The 23,576-nt window shown below is 37.4% G+C and overlaps 1 long non-coding RNA gene across 1 annotated transcript; it reads right to left on the bottom strand.

Moving 5' to 3' along the window:
* Nucleotides 1-510: 510 nt before the first annotated feature.
* Nucleotides 511-19,493, bottom strand: LOC121951042. The gene is made up of 3 exons (XR_006106377.1): nucleotides 19,419-19,493; nucleotides 19,107-19,316; nucleotides 511-753 (listed from the first exon to the last, which is right to left on the bottom strand). It is a non-coding gene; the product is annotated as an uncharacterized LOC121951042 (long non-coding RNA).
* Nucleotides 19,494-23,576: the final 4,083 nt, after the last annotated feature.

Raw genomic sequence — 23,576 nt, forward strand, 5'->3', positions numbered from 1 at the left:
TGTTTTTTCAAAGATAGGCGAGATTGGGAAATTTAGGGCATATTGAAAGATAAAAAGTGTTCCCAGGGTAACAATATCGTCTTTTTTTTAAATAAAAACAATTGGTCAAAAAAGTTTTTAAAATAAGTAAAAAGAATTGATCAACAATATTGTCTTTAAAGTGAGTAAATTTAAAAAAGAGTAAATTTTAAAAAAAAAAAAGTGAGCACAACTGTCGTTTTTTGGGAAAAAAATAAAAGGAAGGAAAACAAAATAAGCAAATAAAAGCCTGTTGGAGTCCTTAGCGACCGTGCTGTACAGTGAAGCTCAACCACCTGGCCTCTTGTGCTTATTGGGGAAAAGGGGAGAGTGACTCAACTGGTGGTCCAGCAGCTGCATCCCACCAATGAACTCTGAGATGTGGCCGCATCCAGTGTATGACATCTTGTATATCTATGCTTTTCAAAGTGTGTGTGTGTTCACCGAACAAAAGTTCAACTCACCAGGATGCCGGCAAACTGCTTTTCTTCCATCCTTCAGGACCTTGTCGGCAAAGATCCCCTGCTGCCGTCTCTCTGCCTCTGCTGCCTCTCTCTCTCTCTGGGGATGGACTCGTCCGCCTGTCGCTATCAGAAGTTTCAAGTTTTTCTGAGGTGGCGTTCGCTCGGGCGTCTCGGTCCCCCCTCGTGCCTCTTCTGCGTTGTTTTGCGAGTGTAGCTGGAGTGGCGTCGCCGCTTTGTGTTAATTCTGCCCTAATCCAGAAACTTTTCTATGCTGTGAAAAGAACATGTGACAGGCAAAGAAGGGGGGGGGGGGGGGTGTAGAGGAGTAGGAAAGGAGGAGGGGGGAGGCAAGGCAACACTTTTTTTAGTTACTTGTCCCCTTGGCCACGTTCAAAACAATTCCTCGGGCTTTGACCTGCTTTGAGGTGAAATATAAAAACACAAAATCAACTGTGTGCACCAGCCATGCACACTGAGGTTGCTAAGGGGTGGAAATAAAACTTCTGATGACTCTTTTGGAAAGGATGCAGAGAGAGAATTTAGAAAACATGTAGTAACAGATTTGCATTTTGTAGCAAAGCAGCTGCCATAACAAAGTGCTCTTTTGTGTAAAGAGATTAACTGTTAGGGGAACGTTTAGACTGCCCACTGACTACTGCTGTGTGACAGCCAAACTGGAAAAGAACACTCGAAAACAGCCTGGATTTGGAAGAAAGTGGCAGAAAAAATAGTTGATTGGAATGAGCGAAATGTGTCTGAAATGCTCATGTTGGCGAGTTATATCAAATTTTTCGTATTTGATGAGTAGTTGTTGCAATAAACAACATGAGAAAAGGTCCGCACATTGTAGCTCCCTTAAGTGCAATTTATTAGCAGATCCACAAGTTTTGCATGTTGTTTATTGCTATCCCTTTTGGCCAGCGATTACTATGTTTTTGGAAAGTAGTTTTTTACAGTAAGTATAACAGTGAGTAGTTAATTACAGTAAATATTTTACTAGTGATACATTTGATTTTCAAAAAAACCTTGTAATTATGTATACATAACAGTTTGATTTCTGCAGTTGTATCTAATTAAAAATAATCAGGAGGCAGGTCTTGAAACTGCAAAACTCACCAGGATGAAGCACTATGAGAATTAACTAATTATGGTGATTATTTTTACTGCTTATTGATCTGAAGATTATTCTCTAGATTAGGGCAATCTCATGAAAGGAGACTTGATATTTTCTTTAATTTTGGAAATTGTAGTACCATTAAAGTTGTCTTTTTCTTGTTTTGAAGGCTGGATTACAATAAAGACTATAATTTCTATAATTTACCGGACTGTACAAGCTCTTATTATTGTTTGCCTTTGTCATTATGTCCGTATTGCTGATGACTATTTATCAAAACTCTTATTGTGTAAATATTTTGTGAAAGCACCAAGAGTTAACTGCCGCTGTAAAAATGAACTATTTGTTTTAACTTTAAAAAAGTTATCGCTCAGGCTGCCTTAACGTTTTAAAGTAGACTGAATTTGAGAAGACAAACTGAATCATTACAAAATTAGTCTTCTCAGTTTCGGTCGACTTTAAATTTCAAAGCAGCCCATAGATAAACTTTTTAAAGTTTAAACAGTTTCTTTTTACACTGTAAAAGCAAATATTTGTTTCAACTTAAAAGTTAACTCACAGTGCACAGTGATATAACTGCCATACCGATATGGATATATTTTGTCAAATATATTGCAATAACTGATTTTCTCCAAATCACCCAGTTGTACTCTTGATTAATCAATTATTTTAAACACTTTTCAGAAAATGATGAAAAATACATATCACAATTTTCTCAGTGTTCAATCAGCAGTCCAAATACCAAACACATTCGATGTACAGTGATACATAACAGAGAAAAGCAGTAAAATCTCACATTGAAGAAACTGGAAACAAAGAATTGTAGTTGTTTTTGCGAAAAAAAAAAAAAAAACACTTAAACATTCAATAAATTATCAAAATAATTGCTGCTGATAAATAAAATTAGGTAAATTCATTAATTCATTGTTTCAGATTTATAAAAACTTTTGTATTAATGTGATTGCATAACTTCTTTGCCGCTGCTATCCCGCTGTTCTTAGTTAAGTTGGGCCGTCATGTGGAGGCTGCAGTGTGTGTCAAATAGTGTAACTCTGCAGCATGTCTCCTTCCATCTGACTCTAACCCTGACTCAGTGAATAAAAAGCCTAGACAGTGAACTAAAAGCATCCCAGCAAAAGCAGAGGGGGAAAAAAAAGTGGCCAAATATAGCTACCATTCAGCGCTACCAAACATACAAACACACACATGGACACACTCTTTTACTGTATAGGAGCCTACAGGGACTCAAAATAGCCCCGGGACATCCATCATACACAGCACGCTGCACACTGATGAAAAGATGACGAAGAAATGGAACTAGGTTAAAAGAAAAAAAAAATGAACCTTACCATCCACGTTAAGATGTTTGAAGAAGAAAAAAAAAACATACAAAAAGGAAAACACCAATTTCTACATCAGAAAAAAGGGCACCAGCTCAGCAATGAGAAACTAACTGGTGTGAAGATTGAAGTCTGGGATCAGGTCACAGCGCTCTGACTCCATCCCACTGGTTGACTCTACTAATGTATGTACACAAGGCAGGAGTTTGAGCCAAGCCTATTGGGCCATCCCAGGAGGAGTGGCAGCGAGAGGTTACATGACACTTACTCAGACCTGACGTGTCTGTTGGCTCTTATCAGGGATGTTCCCGTGCAAACAATTAGCCTGCAGCCACAGATGTATAACTGACACTACAGGTCCTATTAATGAATGAAGGAAATAAATAATAAAGTGATCTTGACTTTTGGGGTCTTGTGATTGCTTTATTCTACTTTTAAAAATTTATTGAGATGTTGAGAGTACTGAATCTGGGGTCAACATCACTTTTAGAACTATTTAAACCTTCAAATGCTAAACATGGGCAGAAAAGGGCAATGAGCAACTTGGCAATAAATGTTCCACCAACTGCAAGAAATTGTTGGAAAATTATTTGGAAAAAAAAGCTTTTAAAAAAAGTGTATAAAATACATATTTATGTTATATTAAATTTTTTTCCTTCTTTTTTTTCAGTTTTCATGCAATTTTCTTGTACTTTCTACAACTTTTTAGGACATTTCTTCTTATTTCTAATTGGCATACTTACATGATTAAAATAATTTTACAGAATTATTAGAATATCTGAAAGCACTTTTTTCAGGTCAGTTGATCATTGTTTTGTTTTCACTTTACCTTTATTTGCCAACTTTAAGGTCATTTTCTTGTACTTTTTACCAATTTTTTGCTGCTTTTTGGGTCATTTCTTCTTAAATTGCTCATTGCCTTCTTCCCATGTTTTCGAAAGAAATGAGGCTAATTTGCTCAGGTTTCAAAGGGTTAATACTTTTAGATATTGTGTCATCCAAAAACTGAAATGACTACTGAAATGTCAGGCAGACTTTTTCTATTTTATATGATTTAAAATTTAACATCTGTAGGTTTTGAACTTAGACTGATTTTTCAGTTTTTTCCATAGACTGAATGATAAAACTGTTGCAGCCCTGTTTGCAACTAAGTCATTAATGAACTTGGCAAATGGCGAAAATGCAAACGAAGAGAGACACTGCTCACACAGCAGTGTGCTTAACACGAGGAGCACAGGAGGTGTAGCAGCTTGGAAACAGGTTTTGGTTGTGGATGATTCAGGCATGCGTAATGGTGCTGCAGATGGCACACGCATACCAGTCCTGACCCAACACCAATCAAGCGAGGATGACAGGAGCTGGGTTCAGAATAGACTGTGCTTTCAAAGCCTTCATTTTTTTAACAGAATTCCAACATTTTATCTTATGCTACCTGGAGCCAGAGTAACCTGGGAGAGATGTTTGGGGTAAAAATAAGCTACCGGGCCCCTTGGAACCTCACCTCCTTACATGTGGTGATTTGATTACAGATGATATTGTCGTGGAAATATGCAACATACAAACGCAACAGCATCACCAACTACATCATCGCAGAGTTTAAGTGTTCAAGTGCTCGTAAACGTGGTTACTTTGTCACAGGTTTTTTGTGTGTCTGCTGCTCACCACAAAGCACCTCAACTGAACATCTAAGGTTTGTAATTTGGTTAAAAAAAAAAATATATATATATATATATATATATATATATATATATATATATGTATATATATGAGAGATGAGAGTATATATATATATATATGTATATATATATATATATTATATATATATATGCACACTGATCAATGTCAGAGCCCCATTGCATCCCCCTGTGCACTGCAATACACAGTAAGCTAGCATAGTGTCGACTAATGAAGCTAAATAAGGCAGTACCAGTGTTTCCTCTAGGATTTTTTTCAGCAGCGGGGGCAGGCTCTCCGGGGAGCCGTGGCGGCGTAAACAAATGACGCTTTTTAAAGGCTGAATGTAAAAATAAAAAATAATAACAAAAATTCAACAATAAAATAATAAAAACAATAAATAATAATTTCTTGATGGGGCTGTAATCAGTGGCAAAGTTTGCACCCAGGCTCAGAACAATGGATTTTTCTTGGTTTTTTGTAGAACAGCTCTAAGGCTCTGTTGTACGGAAATTCCCCAAGAGGTGGCCCGTTGATGCTCAGCAGCATACATGCTGCAGGGTGATCCCCTGCAGCCTGTTTCTCAAGTCAGTCTTCACCTACAAATAGAAACAATAATTTTTTTTTTTTTTTTTTTTATTTTTTTTTTTCAACCCATTTAGGGTCCCAGCCTGATAGCCTGTGTTTCCCTTTATGTTTTTCTCCTCTACTCTCATCTCTCTCTCCTGCACCATCACTTTGCTCTCCTGCTCCTTCACTCGGCACTCCCCCTCCTGTACTCTGCTCTCCTTCACTTTGTTCCACTGCTCCTCCCTGTCTGTTACTTGTCTTATACGATTACATAAAACATTAACGTTAGATAATTTACACTCACGTCACATTTGATTACAAGTGTGAACATAATTTTTTACCTAACCATCATAATTTGAGTCAGTAAAAAGGCTAATGATACCTGACTAGCGCCATCCTCATCAGGTGTCTTTCTCTTCTTTGAAAAATATTTGAACAAGCTCATCTGAAAATGCAGTCAGCAGTTACATCATGGCGTGTATATCGCTTAATGCTATCAATTAGTTTACTCACGTTAGCGACACTGAGTTGAGGTGGCACCGGGCCCAATTAACTTAAGCTACATAACCTTAGCTGGCCATCAATATTTTGCGAATGTTTATTTAACTTATAAAATCTATTATAAGTTTTCTTAAGCTAAAAAGTCTACCTTTTCTCCTGTACCTTTTCTCCTGTACACTCATTTAGGAGTGGCGGGCCGCCACTCCTAAATGAGTGTAGAGGAAACACTGAGTACCACAGCTAGAAACAAAAACAAATGATGGGCTGATGCCTCTCTGACAAAAATTGATGCCAACTCACCTTTTATTTGTAGTGCATCACACCCATCCCTAGAGCTGTGTCAGTTTGTGGTTTCATGTCTCAGACTTCCATTGAAAATAACTTTTGGTCTGTTGCTGCAACACTCCCTGTGTGAACTAGGATTTAGGGGGAGTTTTGTGGTGTCTAGTGATGAGAACTGCATATCTCAACCATCTTAAACTTCTCCCAGTAAGAATTCCTTCAGTGTTCATTGTTTAGGAGGTTTTTGCCGGGAGCTGAATTATCCACAGAGGTCTATTCCTCTCCAAAGTAAACAGGTCAGGTGATTAAAACCAGTAAAAACACTAAATGAAGCAGTTTTATGTTACCTATCAGTCTTTCTCCTGCGCTGTGCGCTGTGCACTGAGCGCTCGACTTTTTCTCTGATAAATTAAGACCCAGACATTCAGGAGGTTTTTGTCGGGAGCAGAGTAATCCATAAAGGTCTCGTCATCTCCAAAACAATCAGACCCAATGATATAATTCTGTAAAAACACTGACCAAAGCAGAATTCTCTGATGCTCTTGTCATGGAGGGGCTGCTAACTTAAGTGGCTGACACAAAAATGAGAAAAAAAAAAATTGCAAAAATGCAAAAACACCCAAACTAAGAAATGCAAATGGCCTGATTTAATACCACTGTTTGGTTCGTCTGTTCTAGGCTATTTGAGAAACATGTCAGTGCAAGATGGCAATCTCTTATGTTGACAAAAGGTTCGGAAAACACAACAATTCTTATTTTCAGGTGATTAAACACAAAAGAGAACTTATCATATTCCATTTCTGCCAAAACATTCTCCTAAATCCTACTCATTGGACCTTAAAGGACCTTATCGTGTATTGCTGTGGTGCTTTAGCGCTGTATGTTCCCTTATACATTTTCAATTGAATTACCACAACCCACAGTAAGACTGGAGAATGCTCAGTTAGTAATCCAGCCTTGTGCCACCTCATTCAAACAGAACCTCTCCTTCCTCTCTCAGGTCATGCGAGGTGCTCGGGGTGGGAAAAAAAAACCAAACTAAAGCAGTTTAAGGTGAAGAAAACACCAATGTCTCGTGGTGCATGTGTAAGTCTCTGGGTAAAATCATGTGATATTTGATACACCAAAAGACAGACTGTATCTCAGCAAACTGCTAACCTAATCACAGTCTAATTAGATTTTTATGAGGCTGCTTTTCAAGGGCAATTACATTTTTTTGTTTTTTGAGAGATATGTGAGTAGAATGTAATGAAGGCAATTAAGACACTATGAATGAGGTCAAGTCTCTTAATCAGTGAAAACATAAGTAAATGAATGGATAAATTAATGGTTTTATGATGGTGGATAATGAAAATGTACTCATAGATTTTTTTTTTTTTTTTTTGCCACGCTAGCGCCTGACCACATTGACGACAACGACTGTTATCTGAATTGGAAAATCCCCAAAACTACTGAATGGACTCAAGAAACCCAAATCACCAATGCATGTATTTGATTTTTTTTTTTCAAAGAATATAACTAACGTTGACATAAAAGACATCAACAGGACTGTTACCTGTCCCTCATTGCTTATTCTGTCCCCCAATGAACCACTGGCTCCTTTATACATGTTGTATGGGAATGTCCAGGGGGTTTGGGGGTTATAGGTTATAATAAGGTTATAATTACCACTGCAGAATTAATGGGGATGCAATTGCCAAATGACTGATTCCCACCTTTCCTTTACGACACAGCATGCAAAGTCTGGCTGTCAGGCCTGACTACAGCTAGAAGACTGCTGTGTTCAGAACTGGAAACCTTTCATAACTCTAGTATTCCCTGGCATCCGAGCTTACTTAGAACTATCATCAGCAAGAGACAAAATGCAATTTTAATGCGGACAAATCCAATATCTAAATAAAAGGACCTGTGTGGGTATCGCTCTCATGTTGGCTGGTGAAAGGGAAAGAGGTGTGGGGAGAGGGAGATAAATAGGTTAAATACTCAAGTGTAATAAACAGTAGGTGAGTTTCCATTACAGATTTGCATGAAACTTAAGCGATATTTTTGAAATGTCAATAAAACACAATTATTGCGAGATGGCTGTTTCCATTGAGTGGCGTTATGCGACTTCTCTTCTCTCAATAACATTCCAAGAAGCATGGTGATGGATGTTCAAAACATCAGCAGATTTATTTCTATTGCAGCCACCGCACCAGCCGTCATTATTTCCAATCCAAGGCCACGTAGGCGTGTTATGCAAGTGATAATGGAAAGACAAGCCCCTCATGCGGGGGAGCGGCCACTTATGAGGGATTTCTGGGAGGTGATAGTCCACGATTTCACAGAGGAATTGTGGATCCAAAACTTCTAGATGATCCGCTCAACTTTTGAAGAGGTATGCGATGCATAAAACCTCTTGTAGCGCCTGCTGCAACATGCCCGGGGGAGCCAGTTCCTACTGACAAGCACACAACCATATCATCATGTGACCTATAAATGTGAAAAGTGTTTTCACTGCAGTTTTGCAAAATATGCCTTTTTCACATTGCCTGAAATACCACCTCATGCAAGCATAAAAACGTTTTTCTAAATTGACACATATTTAGATTTAGCAATTTTAATTTGTGCAATATGGGGGTTAATAGAAACCCGCCTGCTCGATATTGTTTATCTGTTTATGTTACAATAAAAAGTGATTGATTAAAAAAAACAACAAAACAAAATATTGAATGGATTGCCATTGAATTTGGTACAGAAATCCGTAGCTCTCTGAAAATGAATTCTAATAACTTTGACAATCTCTTGACTGTTCCTCCAGCGCCACCAGCAGGCAGACATAGTAGTTTTGAGTAAAATCTCAACAACTGTTTGTTGGATCACCTTAACACTTTCTTGACACATTCATCATTCACTCAGGATGAATTGTAAAATCTCTGGTGATGCCCTGACTTCATCTAGCGCCATAATCAGGTCAATATATCAATTTGCCCAAAACTTTGGTCAACAAAACACCTGCAAAACTGATGATATCCCCATAAGTTGATTTGCAAATGTAAGCACACTGACGCACTAGACTATGAGGAAAACAGTGAACATTATGCTACATTCTGCACTGTAATATTGTCATTGTGAGTATGGTAGCAAACTAGGAGTTCAGTAAGTGAAAGACAATTTAAATAGAGGTGAAGACACTAGTGTCTTATATTGTAAAGGGTGTAAAAGGGACCCCACTCAAGGTATTTTTCACATTCTGCTGAAACAATGCTAACCTAAAAAAAAAACACCTAAATTAGGTTACCCGGTCACCAAAGTTTGGTTTCGGTATTTTAGGGTCAGCCCCTCTGACCCTGACTACGCAATAGAACTATGGAAGTATTAACCTGCTGTTGGTCAAAACAAGTGGGAGGATGCCACATGGTTACACATTAACCAGCATGAGCATTTCTTTGTCAGGGCCCCATTTTCTGGGGACAGGATGATCTTTTGCAAGTCAGAGGCCACCCAGCTAAAAGATAATTAGTTTAGTTGTTTCTTAATTTTGCCAAAGCATTTTTGAGGCAAAAAATGAGGTGAAGGCACACAAGAGAGACTCATTAATTACTTTCTTTTATCTAACATACAGATGCAACACCAGCCTCCTGTACTCACACAATCCTACACGCTGTCCTCGATTTTCACTCTGCATCTGAACGGTAGCAGCGTAGGGTCCCTGTGTACAACACAGTGAGTTCAAGACAAAATAGCATCTGTTTTTGCGATTTACAATGCATCACATTATTGGGCTTGCAAAGCAGCTATTATCACTAATGTCAATATGCAGTGGTATGATTGGGACTCCACAAGCTCTGTTTTGTCATGATAGACAGCCTCTTTCTTACACTGTGCACAGAGAGGTAAATATGACTTAGAAATAGCGACGGCACTCAAAGCGGCGCTAACTATGCTTTATGGACCTTTGTTCGGTGCCCAATAAATAGAGCCTGCAAGCTATGCACCACTCTGGACGACTGAAAGAAATGGGAATTCTCACAATAACGCAACGGCATTGGGAATGAGAAGATATGGGATTTTAAAATGAAGTGCACAATAGTGAGATAGTGGATATTCAAATGACATTGGGAAGGGAGAAGAGTCCTGCAAAAACACATAATCTACAACATTACATCCACCGGGAGAAGAAAAACCACCAGCAACGTGGACTGTCGAGACAACTGAGTTAAAATCACTGTGCTAAATAGTGCAGTGATAATGTAAATAGAGCGGAGAAAACCTTTTCAAAGGCATAGTCTGATGAAATTCAATGAAAAGACTCTGCCACGCCACAATAATACACACGCACGCAAATACCCAGGCAGCGGTAGACCTCTCTTTATTGAAATGTAGACCTCGGCTTGGCAACGCCAAAAATAACAATATCAAGCACACCATCACAAATACATACCATCTACCTCAATGTTGCTTCGTCTCCAGTTGAACAAGGAAAATTTAGAATTTCTCTGGGGAAAATTGTATTATTTTTTATTATTATATTATCTATTATATGTTTTGCTGTTTGACCTTTACCCTTTTACTGCTGCAAAACTTGAATTTCCCCTGTGGGGATCAATAAAGGATCATCTTATCTTATCTTATCTTATCTTATCTTATCTTACCTTATTGAGACATCACACCAATAAGGGTGACCTTAATTACATGTCTGAATAGTAAAGGGGAACAGATTCTCACGTTGTGTTTGTTTATCGCAGAGGAAATCTGTGTGTCTGTCTTTGCAAAACCTCTTGAGAGGTTCATCTTGGTTAGTGTTCTGAGCCCTGGGGTCAAGAGCTGGTCAGTTTGCCTGCCTGTGTAACCTGGTACTGATAAGCTCTATTATGAAGTAATATTTATTCTTTCATTCAGAGTTCTTAAACTTGTGATCTATCAGGATAAGAATTTTTTAGAATTATAGGAGCATCAGAATAAACAGTGTGCGAGTGCATTACGCTGATGAGAAATGAAAGAATTAAGGAAAAACAGCTGATACTGCTGTATAACATTTCACTGAATCCGTGCCAGAAGAATGCTGTGATCTCTGTGTATTTGATTCTCAGCTTTTTGACTTGTTTCTGGATTAATCGACCACTGATTTTGGATTACGGACCTTCAACTTTCTGCTGGAACCTTGGTGCGACCCCTGCCTGGTTTAAAACTTCGGAAAGGACTGAAAGATTGAGAGCTGAACGTGATGATATGGGGGTTTCTGTGTACGTATTTCAGATTATTTTGCCTCTAACTTTATACATTAAATATTTTAATGCAAATGATGTAGGCTGATATATGGCTGATATATGGAATTATATTTATTTATATGTTTTTATATATATATATATATAGACATATATTTGTTTTTTGTATGTTTTTTGCATTTCATGTAAAGCATCTTTGAGTATTTACAAAGTCGCTAATTAAGTCATGTCAACTATGTTTTATTTATTTATCTATTAAGATATATGTTTGATAGTTTGTAGTATGGCCTTAAGATTTTTTCCCTAAGTACTTTTTTCTATGTATCTTATTGAATTGTTTATTGTCAATTGGTTAACTACACTGAGTGGCTTAGATGATTAACCAAACCTGCCATAACAGAGCTTGTCAGCCGATTGGTGTGCATAATATATAAACATAGATGTGGTTTCAACTTTTCAAACATTTTGACATGACCCAGATCCAAGAGGGATTAAAACATCGTCTCCATCAGCATCGCACCTACACGATGTGCATATAATTATTCTCCCTTAAAAAATCACATCATTAGTTCAACCATATATTTTAACTGCACTATTTACAATGCTTTTCACAGCAGGAACAAGATCCTAGAAAACACATAATGTAAAATACCACACAAAGACAGCAGAACCCAACCTGCGACTAAACGATATATTTAGTTAATAAGCAGGTGTGCAGCCTTCCTGAGTCCTTTAAAATAGAAATTCCTCTTGAGTGAAACAATGCTCCGATATGAATAACAAATTTGCATGCAACACAGTGCTGTTAGTAAAGGTCTTGCATTCAAAACGTTCTTATTACATCTACGCCTTCAGGTTACATCTCATCACAACTCAAAAGGGAAACAAATGAGTTAGCATATCCCAAAACCATCCAACAAATTCCAGTTGTTTTCCCTACACTAAGAAGCATTGCAAACAAAGCATGCCTACTATCTGAGATATTTTATGCGTACAAGCTTCAAATACTATAGTTTATCGAGTATTCTCTATTGCAGCAGCAGTGTTTAAACCAGAGTAGTGTCACATGGGACCCATTTTTGCTTTTTCTGCTCAATTCAAGAGGGAAAAATAAACAAAACAGAAAACAACCACTGAAGGCTACAATAAAACAAAGCAATACAAGATTTGATGCTCCACATATTATTATTACATATAATGTAACTAAATCCTTATTGATTAAATTAAAGAAATGACAACTTTAATAAAATCTTGAAAATATCAGCGTGTAACTTTATGTAATTTTACTTCCAACTCAACTTCAGAGAACTTCAAAGCTCATCTGTAGTTGGAGAGTCAGACCAGCTTACATCTGGTGATGTAATACAAACATTGTTGGACAACTTAGTATTACTTCACAATAACTGTTGAAAATGGTCATTATCTTCAAAAGTGGCATTACATTTAGTGACTATGTAGTTGTTTTAGTTATAGTAATAAGTGGAAAAGAACGGCTGGTTAGTGGTGTGAAAATCCAAGCTGAAGATATCAGATATGATCTACAAGCATCCTGTTTATGACTCTCAGCTGCCACTTTGGCTGCAAAGCTAACAATTAACATTACCTAACGTCCATTTTCACAGACTGGCAGACTGGTTTCTCTAAGGTTCCTGTTAAACATATTGAAAGTGTCAAAAAAAAGCTAAAATGATATTTCATTTTGCGAAAGTTGGCTGAGGGTTGACTGATTATTCAAGTCTGACTTTTAAGGGGCAGCCCTATAAATAAGTAATTGCTTGTTAACAATTTTATGAGGTGATAATTTGCCCACGTTGTGTTTACAAGATTTTCTGCTTCACCCAAGTGACAAAAAATCAATTAACGACACATTCGAATCATTAGTTTAACCTTATATTTTGTACTATTCACAATTCTTTCTGTCGCAGCAATACAACACGAGAGCCTGAAAACACACAACATAAAATGAAACACAGAGGCAACAGTACCCAACGTTCAACTGAATGACACATTTAGTAAATAAGCAGGTGCAGCCTCCTCAACTTCTCCAAAACAGTGATTCCTCTTGACTGAAACTACTGCAGTAAGACTTTTGCATTTAACAAAGTGCTGTTATTCCTGCAGCCTTGCATGACTAAAATACCAAACTCTGCAGCAGAAACAGCACGCCTCCAGGTTTTGTCCATCTTTGGAAAAAAAAGTGAATATGTTTTTTCCCAAAATGTTACAGCTTTAAAACATTTTTTTTAAATCACATCATCAAAACTTTTTTTATAATTTTAATATTTATCCCTGTGCTTTTTCTACTCCGAGAAGACCAAATGTTTTCCATGAAAGAGGTCGGTGCAGTCCGTGGTTGTCAATATTATGCTGTTGAGTCTACCTGTCAAGTGTAAATGCACACACAGTATCTCACAGAACACACACATCAATTAAGATTAAAGATCTGAATATAGAATCAAATATAATCTTGATTACCTTCATGTATAAAGAAAGAAATTATTTGTTATTGTTTTGTTTTAGCCTACTTATGTACCACAATTGTGAACTAAATTTCTGAATGACCTGAGGAGGAACACCAAACATTCATAAAGAATACTTTTTGGTAAATACCAGTTTCTATTAATGTTGTAAGCCAGTTCGAGGGATTGCTTGTCTGACTTTATTTGTTCTGTCACGTCAGTTTTTGCCTGGTCCAGCACCTAGTTTTTATCACTTTTGGGTGTGTACGCTACTTGAACTTTTCTCCATTGCTTGGAGAACCCTCATTTTGGAGAAGCAGGCAGGAATACCAACACCGAAGCTGAGCAATTTACTGCTGTGGACAGGAAAACATTTTTAATCACCTAAAAGAAAGCCAAGGTGACAGCAAGGTAAAGCAGTGGAAACTTTATCAATAAAGCATGCACATAAACTAATATAGATTTTTTTTTTGGCTTCACCTTCGCTTCCCTTCTGGCTAAGATAAGTATTCTGTGTTGCTACTCTTGTCTATTTCTCCAAACGTGTCGACCGACATCTACTGTCACTAACACACTGACTATGAAGGAGTACCTCATATAACCCCGCTTCAAAAAACCCAAACAGCCCCTTTAACAACCATATTGCCCATAGACTTCAATTTAAAAAAAATCTGCCTTATTACCTTTAATTAAAATACATGTAATTGACAGTAACTTTTATTCTAGTCATATATTAATTGGAATAAGTATCAAAAATAAAAGACAAAATTGTAAGATATTAAAAAGATGAAGCATCCCTTTGTATAATATTTGTTGTATATTTAAGAGGAGAGAAAACAAATGTACCTGATTGCTGCTGTACAACTCACTCTACAGGTGTTATTTTCTAATGACAAAATTTAGATTATAGATACCATCGTGTCTTACTCTGTCACACATGCAGAGCCGAGTCACAGACAGGGAAACCAGGCTAGTTTTGATGGAAGCACTTCCACTAAGTTTCTGAATAAAACCCACCTGATGTTTCATCCCTGAATTATCCTGATGCTGATACTTAACTCCTGAGCAAATCCCAAACAGCTCAGTCTAATTATGCTATGGGGCCCCCTAGTGGCCGTAGCATATAGATCCATCCTGTTCTTTCTGACCAATTTTCCTGTCTCCCCCTCTCCTCACAGCAGGGTATAAAAGAGAGTTTTCATGCATAACATAGCAGCAGCATCACTATGTTACACTTTGAAGATGTGGGATCAAAGCACCTGTCTATTAAGCACAGAGTTCTCTGACACTACAACTAGCTGGGTTATATTCCTGCACTCACACAGTATCTTGGATTTCCACCAGTCCGGACATGTCTGGACTATCGCTTCACAAAAATAACAATGAAATATCTCAGAGTCTACTATGAAAACTGTCCGATACAAGCCACGGTAAAGCTCCAATGGAATTAACGGGAAATTTTACAAATACGCTATGGTGCAAATGCAACAGATTTCACGTTAACTATACCTTTACAAAATTGTACATTTCAGCATCCAAAATTTGAGGTATTTGAAACTGGCCAACATAGTCTTTCTAAGATTTTTTTAATATTCAATAATACTGCAACACATAATTTTTGTCAAATATATTTTAAATGTCCTAATTTTAACCTTGACCACCAAATTTGCATCCGCCTTAGACCAACAACTACTGTCATTTCTAACAGTGTCCTTGATCTTTCCATGATCTTAACCGAGTCTTTTTGTTAAACCATAAACCTGCATTAGTTGACTTTAGATACACACAGGCAGCAAAATGAGGTGCAAACACAACATTTACATATTATGTCAAAAGTGTCTGCACACAGTTGCCTAAAGAATGTGCACATCCAGCTGACACAGAGCAACCTGAGCATTCATTTGGAGACCTGTTTCTGTTCACCTGACAAATTTAAGTCAAATACAATTCAATTTTTTTTAAAAACCCCAATACCACAAATCAAAAAGTTAAATGGGAAAAAAAGGTAGAAACCTCAAGAAGAGCAACTGAGGAGGCGTCCCTCTTCCAGGACGGACAGACGTGCAATAGATGTGTGTACAGAACAGATCACCATTGTAAAAGTAATCTATATGACAAAATGATACTTAGAGAGAAAGAGACAGAAAAGGGGGGGGGGGTGAAATATAGTCCAATATTCACCCTTCTTCTCACTCTGTTTTGGTCTGCATGAACACGAATAAAAATATCTAGCTGCTAAATACTCCTCGATATTCACCAGCTAGCTGCCAACTTTATCCCTCTGCAGTTTGGTGCCAGGCAGTCAAAGCTTTTTTTAATGAAAACAGCTGCCTTCCGCTGCTGAAAACCAACACAGCTGGACACCACCACTAATATTTGGTTTAATTTAGGTTGTGATGTTGGGTAACCAAAATTCAGTGTCAGGACAACAATCTTAAACATCAACTTGACACAGAATACTAAAAACAGTTAAGTTACGTTGTTAGGTAACCAACATTCAGTGTCCTCCATATGCCTCATGCCAACGTCATCTTGATGTAGAGTAATGACATTTACTCATAAAGGTATGGAGAACAAAACCTTTAAAAACTCATTTTTAAAACTTTATACATGTATAATAACCACTTCATTTCCCTAACCATAAACAAATTTGAATAGTCTAACCTGCAATCCAAACAGTCCAAACATGTTTTGGCATCATGGAGGATATATAGCCCTGAAGCTGCAAGTTAACACAGATGACTATATCTCTCAGAAATTCACTACCTCAAATTTTAATCTGATGTCAACACCCTGAGGTGGAGGCAAGGTGCTTTACCACTTCACCAGTGTTACATCATCTTCATCTTTACCGTCCCTGCAGAGGACCTTTCAATTAATCAACAAGCTGGCGGCCGATGTTGCCGGCCTGTGATGTCTGATTATTCAAACTGTGACTGATCATTTCAGCCATCGTTCAAAAGGTATAAAAACAGACATTCATCACAGCTGTAGCTGCTGTAGATTTGTTTTCATCAAAACCTAATGGCTGAATGTCTTCTACTGTCAGTAGATGACCTGAACCCACATACTGAGGCAGTTTGAGCTTTGCTGGTGGGAAGAGCAGTTGGGGAGATTTGATGACGGATCTGTTCCTTGTACAGCTGCTGCTAAACCTTTCCTTAAAAGCTCTGCTGTCGATCTGAGTGGCTTAAAGACAAAGTGAGGAGAAACTCAATATTTCTGAAATATGACCTAGGCATGGCAGAAGCTGGCAATCTATGGTGACTTGTTCTTTCAATAGGTTTCATTTACAATTTAAAGAATTTTTAAGGTTTAGGTCTGGAGACACATACTTTCCAGTTCTTTAGACAGACGCAAAGCTATGCGTTACCTACAGATAGAGCATAAGAAAAAGCAAACAGAAAAGTCCGCGGCTGGATGAAAGAAAGGCCCTTCTGTGTGTGGATAAGGATATGGTGGGAAGGGGGCGGTGTGTGCGTGTGTCGGGGGCTGGGGGTCGCTGCCATTCATGCATGCACAACTTCTGTTGACATACCCTACTTCAACCACCGCGTCCAGCAACCAATGTGGTTATGTCACAAGAATACGACTGAAACATATACAACAACAATCTTATTCGTTATTAATTAGTCTGCCAATTATTCTTGATTAACCGTTAAAAGGCGGTAAACAGTCCAAAACCCAAACATATACAATATAAAATAATGAGAATGGTATATGCAATTATTTACATTTGAGTAGCTGAAACTAGTGAATTTAAAAAACAAAATGTAATAATTTTTGCTTAATGTTGTTTTAAAAGTAATGAAACAGGGTCCACATAAAACATATGTCCACACACACATTAGTCCTGGTCATATTAAGAATTAGTTACATTTGGAGATCTAAGTACCTGCTGTCTCTACCAGTGAGATATGACTTTATGTTATTGATTAGAGCCTGACTGGTAAATTGAATGGGCCAATACATTAGATGATATTATTTTATCACAGATATAGCTATATGTAGGATGATGTGTACCAATACAGTGATGTACTGAAATACTAAGGATATTGTTTAAGGTTGTTAAAAAACAGTGTCGACACCGCCATGATTATTTTTAACCATAACACGTCCAATTAATTACATTATTTGGTCACAAATTCTCTAAAACAATAAATTTAAGAAATTATTATCAAAATATCGGTGAAGGTTATGGTTGGATTTAGGGATGCACTAGTCCAATACATAGGATCAGTATCAGCACAGATAATGGCCCCAATAAGCAGATTCTGTATCAGTCAGATCATATTAAATACTGACATATACATTTATAAAGCTTACAGAGTAACATAATTAAAGTTTGTGCAAGCCTGAACCAAATGATGGTTAACGAAGATCTACATGTATATATATGACATTATGAGGTTATGAGGGAATGTATTTCCTTTAACACACCATAATAATCATTTAAATTTAAAAAATATAGAGAGAGGTAATTAATTGCGGTTTTTTTAATTATTATTCTTGATCCTTAACTCCTAGTTTTGTTAGGTTTGTTGGTTTGTTGCTCCGTAAAGTAGTTTTGGTTTTTTTTTTACTTTTACTTACTGTGAATGTGAATTACTTTATATTTCTATAATTCTTTGTGTACTGCATTTTTTTGCCATGCTTATTTTGATTCAAAATTCAAAATTTTTTCTATCTGTAAGTTGCTATAACAAGTGAATTTTCCCAGTGAGGGATCAACAAAGTCTTATCTTATTTTTATCCTATCTTATCTTAAATTAAATAGATACAGTGAGGTAAAAAGACACCCAAAAAAACACCCAGTATAGGATAATAATCTGAGTTTAGGTATCAGAATCTATACCTGGAGCAAAAGAAAAAAAAAGGGGGGGGGGGTCAATTCAACTCTATTTATGTTATTTGATTATTTTAGAAAAACAATGATGTTGACTGATTTATGTGTCCTTATCAGTTATTTTTTTACATCTTTAAATATTGAAATCATTATAATAGTCCTAAAGAAGGTAACTATCTGGTTATAATTTTAAATAATAATAATTATCAGTGACATTGTGTAGTAATAGTGTATAGCACTATTACTGCCTCCTCTCACCTAACCCCCCCACACTTCCTTCTTAAATCGGATCACAACAAGAGGGTGGGGGGAGACCACAACCAGTGCCACGTGGTTCTCCCCACTGAGATAAAATAACGGCTTTGGGGGTCCACCTCAAAATAATAAACACTCGTCCCGGGATCACCTTTATTCTAACAATCCGTTCAACACGTGTTCACTTTATGAACACGTGTTGAACGGATTTTTTTCTAACGATAGCTGGATCATTCTAACACATTTAAAGCCTCAAAATGAAAGAAAAAAAAGTAGCTCTTTTAGGGTATAATCACATTAAAGGGCACTGTTAAGCAGAATATTAGAATCAAAACACATCAGATTCTGTCGCTCTTCCGTGGAGACGCTGTCTTACCGTGCAGGTGAGCTCTTGTCCTTCGCCTTGGATGTTCTGCTGTATGTATGTTGGGTTTTTTTCCGCCAATATTTGGTTTATTGGCTGTTGCATCACCTTCCTCTTCGGTCACAGCCGGGCCAACAACTTATGTTAAGCCCCTCCTTTCTCAACTCCAAAATAGGCGGGGGGTCAGCAACATGTGAGTGCACCCAGAGGCGACCACACAACCTGTAGGAGACAACGGATGCGGAGGATTGCTTTGTCAATTTGGCTCACACCGCATGCACCTAATAACATGACGCGGATGCGCAGAAATGATTTATTACTTACGCTTAATAGAAAGAAAAGTACCAAACTGGAGTAATTCTGCATTTCAATAAAAGTGTTAATAACCTGAACACTGAACCGCAACATGCACCAACATGATGACTGAACTCTAATTATTTCATACAGGTTTTACCGGCAGTGACACTCCTTTTCCAAACAACGCATTTCGGTGTTTCTTTGAAACGCCACGTGTTCAGTGGAGGAATGGATTGTGTTCAGTCTTTTGTTACAAGAGCATGCCGCAACGATTCCTCACACAGACCCCCGAGCTTTATGGTGTGTGTGTGTGTGTGTGTGTGTGTGTGTGTTTGGAGGCTGTTTGCAGGAATCAAATGTGACTGAATCCGATACCCTGCATGTATGCACAGTGTGTTTTAATGGTAATGCTCTTACAGGGCACTGTCACAGCTGAGGTAATGAGTCAACGCGATGCTCCAGACAGGTGTGGTAGCCCCGGCTACACTGAGCCACTGTGCTGCTGAGAGATGCATGGAAGCTTCGGGGCGTCCTCATGGAAGATAATAAGAGAGGATGTGTGAAGGATGACAGATGCAGCCAAAGGGATGAATGATGGCAGTCCGGAGCATTGTTGTGGCATGCAGATGCAGGTTTTACCTTGTTTGTTTGGGACCGAGCAGGTTGTAGGGCTGCTGGAGGAGGCGGAGGAGGAGGAGACACGTATGCAGGCGCGGTGATGGTCAGAGGCTGGCTGGGGGTGAGAGGAGGGAGATGGGGGGGGTGGAGGCATTTGGGGTGGCGGTCAAAAAAATTGCACAGCGTAAAACGTTATCATTAAAATCTGATTCTGCATCCAAGGAAACATTTTAATTAGATAGTTCATTTACTTAAGTAACAGTACAAACACTGAAAATATCATGTTACAAGTAAGCTCTGCATTGAAAAGTGAATTACAATAATCTCAGAAATGTATTTAAATTATTAAAAGTGAAAGTATCCAATGCAGAAAATTAAAAAAAAAAAAACAAAATCATTAAATAAAATAAGTAAATAAATCTAATTAAAAATAATAACTGCTGCAAAATCTTTTTTTTTTTTCAAAATAACTTGGAGAATGACTTAAATGTTTATCAAAATAATTGCCTCTTCCTTAAAAGAAAAGTCATTTAAAGTATTTTTTGAAAGAACACTGTACACATAACAGGGCAACTAATCACATGAACACTGGAAATACAAAAAATTAAGGCTACTACAGCAATAAGATTGGAAATGAGTAGACTATCCAGTAAGGCTATGATACAAACACTGTTTGTCACTTTGACAGCCTCCAAACAAACTGTGTTATATAAAAAAAGATAAATTCCTTTCCACACTCACTGTCTCTTCCAGTGGTGGAAATATTTAGGTTTTTTTTTATTGATTTATTTTATAAAACATATTTTACAAAAAGTAATGTTTTTAGCCCCCCATGCCATGTTTCAAATTTGTTGTTGTGATCAGCGTGTAAAATTATGCTTATGCACTGATGCATTGGTATGAGCAATCATATGATGTCATATATAATAATGTATCAGTCACAGGAACCATTTTTTTTCAATGACACAGGGACATTTTGCTCATAGGAAGTGAAAGTAGGAGTATTATTACATTATAATGTATTGCTACTTCTGCTTAAAGGATCTAAATACTTCTTTCACCATTGTCTCCTTAACCTCCAGTAGAGTTTTTTTCTCCTTTTATTTATGTAAAGGAATAATCTCGTCGTGCTACAAGTTAAAGGCAAAAATAAATATATAATTCAAATGCAAAATAAGCCAATGGAAATGTAACAACAAATTATGGAATGCATCAAAAAGGCAAGAACACGTAGATGCAAATGCATGGGGAATTTTGAGATGTTAAGGTGGTAAAAATCTGACTTTTTGCACAGCATTACATTCATTTCCTGCACAAAATGAGGCCAAGAGCTTGAAACCTCTGTGGCTAGAACTTCCGTGAATTTCAAAAGCCGGGGGGGGTGAGGGGTTTCCATTTCGTTAGTAACCATGCTCATCCCCTCACCCCCACCTTACTTTTACTTTAATTTGTCTCACTGTTATCACCATACTCAGATACTGACATCTCTAAGAAACATATACCATGAGTGAGAGTTACGTAATTGAATGTCAGAAAAACAGAGCAGGTGGCGTTTTCACAGATAAGAAAGAGAAGTGAAGAACAGTGCGTCCTGTGTTATGTAAATTATCAAACATGTCTAAAATGACTGATGCTCTTGTCCATCCGGATCATTAGTTACACATACTCATTTGATTCATTGTTAACAGCAATGTCTCTTTCCAGAAATCATAACCCGCTTACTGAAGATAATCCACAGACCTTGTTGTGAAGAGTCTTATTGGGGAACTATTTTCTTTCTACTGAACTCCGCCTGCCAACCGTATCACCGTGCAGAAGGACGCATTCATCTACTCATGAACAAGAGGTTTATGCTTGTGACAGCATGACGTGTAAACATTAATGTCGTCCTTGGCTGAGCTGTAACGTTAGCTAGCTCAGTATTGCTCATTGAGCCAGCAGTAGATGCATGCTTCCTTCTGCGCAGTGCCACGGTTGGAGGGTTTAGTTTGGTAAAGAGAAAATAGTTCCTATTTGCAACTGCTCACAAAAAGGGCTGTGGATTAAGCTTAGTAACTGCATTATGATTTCTGGAGAGAGTCATTACTGCTGTGATTTTTCAGTGATTTGAGCTCCAAGTGCATTTAGCTCCATTATATTAGAGAGAAGGCAGACATATCTATGGCTGATATCTCCAACACTCAGTAACTCACATCAGAACAATCTAGACTGAAGAAAAGTGCTACAATTGAAAAAATATGTATTTTTGATTTTGGGGTGAACTGTCTTTTTTTTAGCTGTAGATATAGACGCTAGTTTTACATGCTGTTCTTACATGAGAGCTGTTTATGTTTATTCGTTAGATAAATGAAGTCCACAAGATATACTGTTTTTCATAATAAGCTTAAGTTACGCTTTTTTATTATCATTATTATTGAACTAATGTACAGATCTATGCGTTTTAAGCACATTTCAGCACTCAGAAGAGTCTGAAATAGCTATCCATATGTCTAAACATAGCAAACAGCTAGTTAATTTTGGATTAACATACTGTAACTGGATTTGTAGATTCCTTTCCAAAACTCAGTATTGGAAATGAAACTTGTATTTACCTGCATTTGCTTTCTGAATGCTTATCTGAATATGTTCCAACCCGATGTTTTAGGTCTTAGGTCTTTAGGTGCTCGTCTGCTTAGCATACCAAAAGTGAATTACAAAAAGTATGGTGAGGCAGCATTCTGTTTTTACGCACCTGTGGCCTGGAACAGACTACCAATACAAATAAGGGAGGCATAGATAGATAGGCATGTAGATAGTTTTGAGGAGCAGCTCAAGACTCTATCTATACTCTTGCTTTTAACTAGTCATCTAATTTATTTAATCACGTTATGGTTTTACTTTCTTAAAAATGTGTTTTATGCTTTTAATGAACTTTTATAATTTTACTCTTCTTGTTCAGTATATCTTTTATATTCCTACATGTGATTTCTTTTATTCGTTTCTCACCTCTGACCTGTTCTGCAACTCACTGCCAGAGCTATGGTATACATGTGTTGTATAATGATTTTTAATCTATTTTATTTTATCTTATTTTATTTTTGCATTTGTAGGTGTATATATATGCACGCTGTATTTGTGTGTTTGTATGAGATTATATATGTATTTACATACACGTTTCTCATTGATTGTTAGGTTTTGAATCTTGTATGTAAAGCACTTTGAGCTGCATTTTATGTATGAAAGGTGCTATACAATAAAGCTTTTATTATTGTGGTTATTATTATTATTTAGTACAGCACCTTTCTCATTTTCTGACCATTCACAGCGCTTTTACACTACATGTCACACTCACCCATTGGCACATGCATTAATACACTGTTGGCAGAGGCTATCATACAAAGTGCCACCTGCTACCCAGTTGAAGCATTCACACACACTCACACGACAATGGCATCAGAAGCAATTTGGGGTTCAGTATGGACTGGAGGAGCTGCGGATTGAACCACCGATCTTCTGTTTGTTGGAAAACTCACTTCAGTTCACCAGAACAGTGAGGAATCTTCAACAGTGCAATGTGAGTCAGTGCTA

The sequence above is a fragment of the Plectropomus leopardus genome, chromosome 12, assembly GCF_008729295.1.
Source record: "Plectropomus leopardus isolate mb chromosome 12, YSFRI_Pleo_2.0, whole genome shotgun sequence".
NCBI classification, from domain to species: Eukaryota; Metazoa; Chordata; class Actinopteri; order Perciformes; family Serranidae; genus Plectropomus; species Plectropomus leopardus.